The following is a 10,028-nucleotide window of genomic DNA, read 5'->3' on the forward strand; positions in this document are numbered from 1 at the left end:
CTCGTTCTGTGAAGCCATCATCACTCTGATACCAAAAGAAGGCAAAGACCACCAAAACAGAAAATTATAGGCCAATATCACAGCTGAACATAGATGCCAAAATCCTCACCAAAATATTAGCAAATAGAATACAACAGCACATAAAAAAGATTATACATCATGACTAATTGAGGTTCATCCCAGGGACATAAGGGTGGTTGAACATATGCAAATCAATCAATGTAATACATCACATCAACAAGAGAAAGGACAAAACCCACATAATCATCTCAATAGATGCAGAAAAAGCATTTGATAAAATTCAACACCTATTTATGATAAAAACACTCGCCAAAGTGGGTATAGAGGGAACATACCTCAACATAATAAAAGCTATATATGACAAACCTACAGCCAGCATAGTACTCAATGGTCAAAAACTCAAAAGCTTCCCACTAAAATATGGGACAAGACAAGGATGCCCACTATCACCACTCCTATTCAACATAAACTTGGAAGTCCTAGCCACAGCAATCAGCAGGACAGAGAAATAAAAGGGATCCAAATTGAAAAAGAAGAGGTAAAAGTGTCAGTATATGCCAATGACGTATTACTATATATAGAAAACCCTAAAAGGTCCACACAAAAACGACTAGAGCTGATCGAAGAATTCAGCAAGGTAGCAGGTTACAAGATTAACGTTCAAAAATCAGTTGCATTTCTTCACACTAAGGAATCACAAGAAAAAGAAAGCAAAGAATCCCCTTTAAAATAGCACCCAAAGTAATAAAATACCTAGGAATACATCTAAACAAGGAGGTGAAAGATTTATACATGGAAAACTATTAACCATTAGTGAAGGAAATTAAAGAAGACTTTAAAAAATGGAAAGATATTCCATGCTCTTGGATTGGAAGAATCAACATTGTTAAAATGGTCACACTTCCCAAGGCAATCTACAGATTTAATGCAATCCCTATCAAATGTCCCAGAACATACTTCACAGAAATAGAATAAATCATAATAAAATTTATATGAAACCATCAAAGACCTAGAATTGCTAAAGCATTACTGAAGACAAAGAAAGAGGCTGGGGGAATAGCTCTCCCAGACTTTATACAATACTGTACAGCTACAGTCATCAAGACAGCATGGTATTGGTACCAAAACAGACATATGGACCAATGGAACAGAATAGAGAGCCCAGAAATGAACCCACAAACTTTTGGTCAACTCACCTTCAACAAAGGAGGCAAGAATATACAATGGAATAAAGACAGTCTCTTCAGCAAATGGTGTTGGGAAAACTGGACAGCAGCATGTAAAACAATGAAGCTAGAACCCTCCCTTACACCATATACAAAAATCAACTCAAAATGGATTAAAAACTTAAGCATAAGACGAGATACAATAAACCTCCTAGAGGAAAACATAGGCAAAACATTATCTGACATACATTTCAAAAATTTTCTCCTAGAAGAAATAAAAGCAAGAATAAACAAATGGGACCTAATGAAACTTACAAGCTTCTGCAGAGCAAAGGAAACCAGAAGTAAAACAAGAAGAAAACCTATGGAATGGGAGAAAATTTTTGCAAGTGAAACCGACAAAGGCTTGATCTCCAGAATATATAAGCAGCTCATACGACTCAATAAGAAAAAAATAAACAACCCAATCCAAAAATGGGCAGAAGACCTAAACAAGCAATTCTCCAAGGAAGACATACAGATGATCAAAAAGCACATGAAAAAAAATGCTCAATATCACTAATTATCAGAGAAATGCAAATCAAAACTACAAGGAGGTATCACCTCACACCAGTCAGAATGGCCGTCATTCAAAAATCCAAAAATGACGAATGCTGGAGAGGCTGTGGAGAAAGGGGAACCCTCCTACACTGCTGGTGGGAATGCAGTTTGGTGCAGCCACTATGGAAAACAGTGTGGAGATTCCTCAAAAGACTAGGAATAGACTTACCATATGACCCAGGAATCCCACTCCTGGGCTTGTAGCCAGAAGGAAATCTACTTCAGGATGACACCTGCACCCCAATATTCATAGCAGCACTATTTATAATAGCCAAAACATGGAAACAGCCTAAATGTCCATCAACAGGTAACTGGATAAAGAAGCTGTGGTATATTTATACAACAGAATACTACGGAACCATAAAAACCAACAACATAACGCCGTTTACAGCAACATGGATGCTCCTGGAGAATGTCATTCTAAGTGAAGTAAGCCAGAAAGAGAAAGAAAAATACCATATGAGATCGCTCATATGTGGAATCTAAAAAACAAACAAACGAACAAAAACAAAGCATAAATACAGGACAGAAATAGACTCATAGACAGAGAATACAGACTTGTGGTTACCAGAGGGGCGGAGGGTGGGAAGGGATAGACTGGGATTTCAAAATTGTAGAATAGATAAACAAGATTATACTGTATAGCACTGGGAAATTTACACAAAACGTTATGGTAGCTCACAGAGAAAAAAAATGTGATAATGAATATGTGTATGTTCATGTACAACTAAAAAATTATGCTCTACACTGGAATTTGACACAACATTGTAAAATGATTATAAATCAATAAAAAATGTTAAAAAAAACAAAAAAAAGAATATGAAAAGGAATGGATGTACACGTATAACTGAATCACTACGCTGTACACCAGAAATTAACACAACATTGTACACCGACTGAGCTTCAATAAAAAAGGAAAAACAAGTGGGAATAAACAATTCCATGAAGAAAGAAAAGAAAGAAAGAAAGAAAGAAAGACAGACAGACAGACAGACAGACCACTCAGTGTACATAATACCAGCTAGTGATAAACTTAGACCTTGAACTGAAGGCTTAATTCCTCTATTTAGTGTTTTTACACGGGGTGTCTTTACTTTCTTTCTTTAAAAAAAAAAGTATTGAATGGGAAGAAAAATACCTAACTTGTGGAGTTATTCTGAGATTAGTGGTATAGTATGTGACATAACCTAACTTAGGAGAGCTGTTCAATTTATGGAAACTATGCTCTTATTTATCATTATATTAAGCAGCTGTATAAAGAAATGATGGGCTGCTCCCTGCTGCCACCTGCAGCACAACCAAGGGTCAGAAGTCCTGCATGAGTCCTGGACACTGTGCCAGGGACCACGAGACAATTCAAGCTCCTTGTCCAGAATAAAAGGGGAAAAAAAAGATGGAAAATTGAAAGCAGCAATGTCTTATAAATGAATGGAATCTTCAGAATATGGGATGGGCCCCATCAACAGAATTCACAGGTAAAATCTGCTGTCTCTAAGGGGAGCTGGCAGGCAAGGTGGGCCCTTCAAACCTTACGTAGTTAGGAAGCATGTAGGTCTGGAAGTAGCGACACTTTTCCTGTGTAGGTGTTGGGGATCCAGAACTTCTAATACTTTGAGCAACAGGCAATACAGTCATGAAAGAGATGAGGGAGGTAGCCGTGCAGACTTGTGCGGAAAGAATGTTCCAGGCTGAAAGAACAGATGGTGCCAAAGCCCTTACTTTAGGAGCAGAAAGGATGCCACTGTAGCCAAAGGGGAAAGAGACAGGAGGAGAGTGAGGAGAGTACTAGGAGGTGAGGTAAGAGAGGTAACTAGTGGCCAAATCACATATGGCCTTGTGGACAATTTTAAGGAGTCTTAATTTACCGTGAATGAAATGAAAACTGCTGGTTTTGAGCAGGGGCATTATATGATCTGATTGTATGTGTCAATAGCATTATTCTGGCTGCGGGACCGATTATCAATGGGGCAGTTTGGTGGGCAGCAGGGAGGCTGAACAAAGCAGGGAAAGAAGTCAGGAAACAATTCCAGTGATGTAGGGGAAAAACTGATGGTGGCTTGGAGCAGGATGGTAACAGTGGAGGTGGGGGGAAGTGGTCCGATTCTGGACATATTTTGTGAAAAGAGTTCATGGATTTCCTGACAGGTGGAAAACGAGGGGTGAATGAAAGAGCAGGGTGAAGGAACACTCTCAAGTCTACGGCACGACAAACTGGGAGGAGAGGAGAGCACTGCCATCGCCCTGTGATGGGAAACGCTGCAGGTGAAGGTTTGTAGGGGAAGATGGGGGAGTTCAATTTTAGACTTGTTAATTCGGGTTGACTCTTGTGCAATTTTCTCAATAAAAAACTGAGAGTAGGTCATCGGCTAAGAGTGAGGATGGAAGAGGCGGTGTTGGAAGTTTGAAGAGAGAAAACAGGTTGTGAAATAGGAGAGCAGGCAGGGCTAGGGGCATGAGAGAAATGAGTCGTTTGAGGATTTGGACTCACAATCTGGCGGAAAGATGTTTTAGTTCAAACAGAGACACTGTGTGTTCCAAGTTCAGACAACGTTCATTCTCTATGATCCAGGTATCTGAGTCGGCAAGTGGAGGGGCTGCCCTCCTCACCAGTTCCCCAATGGGTAGGAGATTACATCTAGGATCACGTTAATACTGTTCGGTCTACCCGAACATCGGTACTTACTCAATGTAGTAAGTACACCAGGCAATGTCTTCCTCCATTCCACCCCCAGATGGAGAGACTGCCTCCCTTTTACCTGAATTCCATTTGCCAGGGAGGCTGGACACTCTGCAACAGTTCTGAGCCTCCCCTTAGAGCTCCTGGCATCGTATGGAGAATTAAAGAGATGTTTCTGTCTGTCTGCACTGCTGTGAGCTGCAGCGGTGGCCAACCTGAGTTTCCTGTAGTTTCCCTCTTCCTTGAGCTCCATAGCGCACCATGCTTCCTAATCACTATTCCCATCAGCAATCCCTGGAGCAGAGTTCCATGTAACCACTGAACCTCAATGAGGATAATTTAAAAATTTTCCTGAGAATCAGTGGGGTGCATCCTGTTGGTGGTGACGACAAAGGCTATCTTTGGGGATACTGGTTGCCCCACAGATTCCACAGAGGCCTTACACTGCTGGAACCTACGGAACTGAAGTTTTAGACACACTCTGGCCAGAAGGGCTGGAGTTTAAGGAGCAGCATTCACACTCCTGTACTGCCTGGACATGCTGCAGGTATGATACCTCCTCTAGGTGTACATGCTACTCGTTGCCTTCTCCATGAAGTTTGGGAAGATAACAAGGGCCATGGAGGGGCCTGGGCACTCCCTCGATTCAACAGAGTCCCCTACCCACACCTCAGTCAATGGTCGGACACAATTTGTTTCCTCCTTAGCCTTTTTGCCAAAAATATAATAAGGAACACACCCCACACATCTTACAAAGTAAACAGGAAGCTTCCCGGCAAGAAGCCCCGTATGTCAAAGAAACCAGCAGTGTGTGCTCTTTAATAGTAGTTTAGTCATTCAGCACATATGGTATTTTACAAACACAAAATTTTAGGCCACCCCCCGCCACACACACCCCCACACCACATTTGGAGAGCCACAGTGACCTTATTAATTGGCAGTTTAGTAATATGATCACCCAGGAAAGTCATTCAGAACAAAGCAATCTCCTCCAACATTTCAGAAGATTGTTTTAAGTTATTAAAGGTGATCATATGCTGCTGCTCCCCTTGGTCACTGAGTACATGCCATTCAGGCAGAGAATACCATGAGATTGTCCCTTGGCTCTCTTTTCACTCAAGAAAGAGAGCCTCCAAGTTCAATCTGTCCAGACTCAGCATTTCTGGAATGGTACTCAGGAGGAAGAAATGGAGTCTGACACAATTTCTCTCTTCATCACCGTTACATTCAGGCAAGTATTTGAAAAAGATAAACAGAGTCAGGGCAATTTAGAATTCTATAGCCTGTCAGCTCTCAGGAGTCGGGACTTTAAAGACCCTAAAGCTGCATCGAATCAATAGCTCTGCTCACCTAGGACACATGGAAGTGCAGTATAGAGCCTTGGGACTCAAAGGACGGTCCACGGATCAGCCTGGCTGTATTTGTCCAAACTCAAGTAAGTCTCTTAAACTAAGCCCTAGTTTCCTCATATGTAAAATGGAAGTAGAGTGCCAGTGTTCCCATGTTACTGTGAAGATTAAATGAGGGAACATGAAGAAGGCCCTTGGCACAGGGGCCCGCCACATGGTAAACCCCGAATGGATGTAGCCAATTATTGTTGCTGCTGTTGTTACTATGTAAATCATACCATGGTAGACATTTCATCCTCCTCTAACCTCCCTTCCCCCCTGTCTCTACAGAGAATTCTGTCTCTAAAATAATGTAGCTAAGTTATATGCAGAGTATGGATAACCCTAAAGCTCAGTGCTCGGAACATACAGGACGAATCCTGTCATGGCCTGTATTGGGAGAAAAGGCAGGTGCTGATCAAAAAAAGAATCGACAGTCATAGTCACCTGCAGCCTGCCATCCAACACAAGAGGGCTAAATCTTGCCACTACCCTGGCCTAAACCAGCCAGAGTCCTCGATATTCCCCCTCAAGTAGGTAGGTGCCCTCTAACAGGGCATCAGGGACTCTTTTCAGTATCTATCTAACACTACAGCAACCAGTCCCACACTCTCCACCCCCCCCCCGCCCAGCTTGAGACCCTCAGGATATTAGTTTGGTAGTAAAACTGGATCTCATTGTGGCCATTCTCTCTGAAGTCCTACTTTTCCAATTTCCCTTCACTGCGCACCTCACATCTACAAAAGGAGAACCAGAGCTAGTGATGAGTCTATAGCCTTTCAACTCCCCTCTTTCCTCCAGACCCAGAATAACTGAGGAGATCCTACTGCTGTCTACCACAGAATATGCACCCATGCACGCATGCATTCTTTCCCTCAGTTTGTGATGCGCTTGTCAACATGGTTTCACCTTCATGCTGACTACACGATTCCTTAAAATATCACAGTTGTGGTCACTACATAGGACCTACTGCATACTCTGGGCCCATTCCAAACTCTTACCTGGAATCAAAATTCCACTGGCTTTCCAGTGATAGTACTGCAGGTCTGTGACATACTCCACCATTACAGCAAAGCAAAGCCTCTTACTGACCTAATCTGGAAAGATAAGATCCTAGGACCCATAGAGAAAGGAGACCAGGAGGGAAGGCAGGCCACAAAGAGGAAGGGAATCAGGCTTCTCCACCCTCTGTACTCTTCGGCGTTCAGTGGAAAGGGGACTTCAATTAATCTAGGTGCTCAAGGCACTACACTAGCAGCCGTTGTCCAGGTCCTGACCCACTCAGGCCTTCCATCAGAATTTTATATTCTGATTCTACTTTTGAGAGTCTAGGAGCTACTGCAGGGAATGAAGCAGCAAAACAGATCCATATTTTGTGTTCATCTAAGCCTCTGTATTAATAAGGCATGGAACAATGTAAAACCAGGAAACAGCTTTTATCCTTATCAATGCCATCAAAGCCATACAGGACCACTCCTAATGTCCTCAACTGTCCTTTCCTTGAGGAGGCCGAATCCGGCCACCCAGTGAAAACGACTACACATCCACCACATTTCTCTCCGGCATATCGCCCCGTTTTATTTTCTTACTGTCACTTATCACCACCTGGAATTAACTCTGTAACTTATTTAATGTCTCCACCCACTAGAAGGAATGGCCCCTGAGAACAGGGCCCTTGTGTTCTTAAGCGTCTTGGGTCCCCAAGGTCTAAAACTGTCTGGTACATAATGGGTGCTCAATGAATATATCTGCGTTATGAATGAACAGATGGCTGGCTGGCTGGCTGGCTAGATGATACCCTTAAAGGGGGTTCCGGGATAGCTGGATGTCTCTTTCTCTCACTCAAGCAAGCACCCAGGCTGCGACCCACAAAGTCAAGGAAAAGCAGGAACCTCCCTCAAAATAGCTTGAAGGAAGGCCTAGACCACACAGCTGGCTTGGAAAGTCCGTACAGCACTAATGGCGCATGTCCACACGGTACTGACCGCCTCCATCTTCGCATTCCTCCTCTAGGTGACTCTTAGAATGGGTCCGAGGGCTAAATCCTCCTCCTCCTCCCCCTCCCCCTCCCCTCCTCCTCCCTCTCAATCTTCCCAGTAATGTCCGACACACGGGGAACATAAGAAACTGTCCACAAAATAAACTCACGCCACGGGTACGGAAGAGCAGACCGAATTCCGTACAACCCCAAGACGAACGACCACACTTCCCATCAGCCATTGGCGCGCTGCCGCCCCGGAACGCCGCGCTTGAACAGCCGGAACTTCCTGCTGCTGTTGCTATGGCTTCGGGGGCGGGACTTCGGGAGACTGCTCTCCCACCTCTCAATTGCGAATGCACTTCCGTGGTGCGCCCCCCGCAGTGACTGCTCCGTGGGCTCCTAGCTCTAGCAACTATCGCTTTTCCCTTCCCGTTTATCTCGCTCAGGTCCCTTAGGGGACTCCTCCGGGTCTAAGAACGGAAACTAGGCCGCTAAGAGAACGTCCTCTCAGGCCTTCTTTGTCGCTCAGTGAAATTTTGGCCGCTTGATGGCAGCGTGACTCCGTGCCCGCGCGCCACTCCGCTCTTTCCCCGCCCTACGTGTTTGAAAAAAAAGTGCTCCTCAGAGTCAAAACAAAAATTCTTTCTCTACTGTGGCAGGGCTGTGTTAGCGCGGCCTTGTAGTCCCACTTCTTTCCGTAAATCTCTGTGCCAATCTGATGGACAGAGAAGAGTGACAGTAAAATAGCTTTAATGTGAGTTTCTTTGATTACTAGCCTCCTTGTAAACGTTCTCGTATATGCCTTTTTTTTTTTTTAAAGCCATTGTGTTAAGTCTCCTGTAGGGCTTATGTTAACTTTCTTTTTTGTTCATGAAATGAATCTCAAGATGCTGAATGTATAAATGTTGAAAATTCAGAAAATACCAATAAGAAGGTAAACATCACCCCCACTGCACTACCCAGAAACGACCACTACTAGTTTCGTGTATTGCCTTTTATACCTGGTAGCATTGTTTTTCTTTTTGGTAGTATTTTCCCATTCATTAAGAGCCCTTCACAAACAATGTTTGAAAGAATTTCGTCTTATTCTGCATTATCAAGAACATGCCGTATCGACCACTTCGTACACTGATATTTTAAAAGTCTCCAAAACCATATGCTTTAAGCTTTCTCCTCTTTTCTCTTTCTTTTCTTAAGCTTTCTTCTCTTTCCCTTGGGGAAAAATTCCTAATAGTGTAACACAACTGTTTTTCATCTTCATTGTTTGACAAGATTTGTTATAGCCTTGAGAAGATTTTTACTTGAATTTATTCTTGTTATTTTTCTAACTGAAGTGGGAGGGAATGGGGCAGGGCACAACCATTGAAGGAATGACACAGCAATTGAGGTCAGGACAAACTGTTTATAACCAAGATGGAGGAAGATTTGAATTCCTATAGACCTTGAACCTCACGGGGCACCCATAGGCACCTTGATAATTCCTAGGCTGACCATGAAAGTCAGAATGTCGGCGGGGTGGGGGGGGTGGCATGGCGATTCCTGGAAACCCTATCCCCTTCCCCAAAGTAGTTGGAATAATCCTATTCGTTAGCATTTGAAATTATGGACCTCATAAAACCTAACAAGGGGCACCTCATGGTCACTCTGTCTCTCTGTCTTTGTCTCTTGCCTTCTGAGAAGGTCTGCACTCTGTCTATGGAGTATGTATGTACTTTTACTTTAAACACCCCACACCTCTTGGTCTCTCTCCTGCTGACCTTTCTAGATGGCCCACATTCTGACTATGGAGTGTGTATGTCCTAAGCCTTTTCCCTTCTGCATATTATGTAGCTCACATGTTATCACTATGAAGTAATCATGATACCAGTGTGGTGGGTTGTTGATTTCTTCACAGTGTTAAGGACAAATTATTCTGATACTAGTTAAATCTGTAAGGAAGACTTTCTTCAAGACTCTTGCAGTAGGGGGTCAATTCTACTGCATTAGGGAAGAGACATTGAGCTCAACTCTGAATATGGCAAACAGAGCTGGGGATTTATACCAAACAATTAGAGTGAGGGGGTCAGTTGACAGAAAATTACTAAGAGAAGACATTGAGGTTAGGAAGCTTCCTGCTAAACTGGCCTAAAAGGATTCCTCTTAAGGATGGTAAGGATTTAGTCATCAAGGGTGGGGGATGAGGAACTGCATCAGAT

Source organism: Vicugna pacos, chromosome X (assembly GCF_048564905.1).
Source record: "Vicugna pacos chromosome X, VicPac4, whole genome shotgun sequence".
Classification (NCBI taxonomy): domain Eukaryota; kingdom Metazoa; phylum Chordata; class Mammalia; order Artiodactyla; family Camelidae; genus Vicugna; species Vicugna pacos.